The sequence below is a fragment of the Bombus vosnesenskii genome, unplaced genomic scaffold (genome assembly GCF_011952255.1).
Source record: "Bombus vosnesenskii isolate JDL3184/JDL3185 unplaced genomic scaffold, Bvos_JDL3184-5_v1.1 scf7180000014787, whole genome shotgun sequence".
In the NCBI taxonomy this organism is placed as follows: domain Eukaryota; kingdom Metazoa; phylum Arthropoda; class Insecta; order Hymenoptera; family Apidae; genus Bombus; species Bombus vosnesenskii.
The window spans coordinates 20528-21703 of NW_022883643.1; the positions used below are offsets into that span (position 1 = coordinate 20528).

The 1176-nt window shown below is 39.4% G+C and overlaps 1 pseudogene; it reads right to left on the reverse strand.

The window, feature by feature from the left end:
- Positions 1 to 307: 307 nt before the first annotated feature.
- On the reverse strand, positions 308 to 407 carry LOC117240557 (annotated as a pseudogene).
- Between the last annotated feature and the right edge of the window lie 769 nt (positions 408 to 1176).

Sequence of the window (1176 nt, forward strand, 5' to 3'; positions counted from 1 at the left end):
AAACAACGTTGTCACTCCAAGGCACAACAATACGATCCGCCTTAAACGTATGTAAGTACATCTCTGACAATCTTCTGCTCCAGTAGCAAACTGTAGACGCAAGTATATTGCAATCAATTTCGATCATGTTTAAGAAATGTCGACAAACTCTTTTGTGTCTTTTCAGACGAATGAAACTTTATTAGAATATATTGCGAATAAATGTGTTCTATATTTTTGTGCAGCATGCAAAGTTTAAAAGGATATATTAATCCTTTCTTGTTATTTATACAATTGATATACAATATAACACGTTTGGATATTGATCAAAAATTCATTTTTTATGAAAATAATCTCACCTAACCATTTATATATGTGTTCCATCCTTGTCTACAGGAGTGTTAAGCATATCTCCTTCCGTACTACAAAAAAAAATTTTTTTTTTTTTTTTTTACGTGGAGGAAATCTTCATAGACACCTTACCACCCTGTGGGGACGGGCAGAAGGTAGTGCCGGATTCTTACCGGCTAAAACCTCCACGAACGGGACAGTGTACCAGTGCGAGTTTTTATCGTCGGGCCCCTGTGTGCTTAACACCAAGCACGTTTAAAAACCAAGTACTCCCAGAAAGTACACGCAGAACACACGCAAGGGAGGGGCTGGCCGCTTGCCTGTTTGTATATTCTAAGAGAAATTTTGGTTTTTCCGTCCCTTTTTTTGCCGGCCTTCCATACCGAGGATTCGAACTCGCGACGCGTCACCTTCAATTCTCCACCTTAACGACCGTATTTTTTTTTTTTAAGCTGTTTATTTAAAACCCAATATACAATTTTGAATACATTATAGTGTTCACAATAAACGGTGAATTTATATAATGGTATCTTAGGCAGAGGTACCGATACGCAACGGTACTAAGTAGCCATGCTGTAATATGTTGTTGACGCTTTACATTTTTCGTGTTGGATATATCTTTTGGTTTAAGCCGCTGGAGGAGCGGAGCTTCTATGTGATTTTGTTCTTACTTGTTGTTTTTGTCCTGGAAACTGGGTCGCAAAACAGGACGCTTCGGTAGTATATTTTTGGGTGCTGTGGTGTTTGGGGGCGGGGTGGGGTAAGGGGAGGGGGAGGGGGAGGGGGATATTGAATAAATAAGTTTCTTTTAAAAGAAGGCGAATTGCAGTGATTACGATGTTTGTG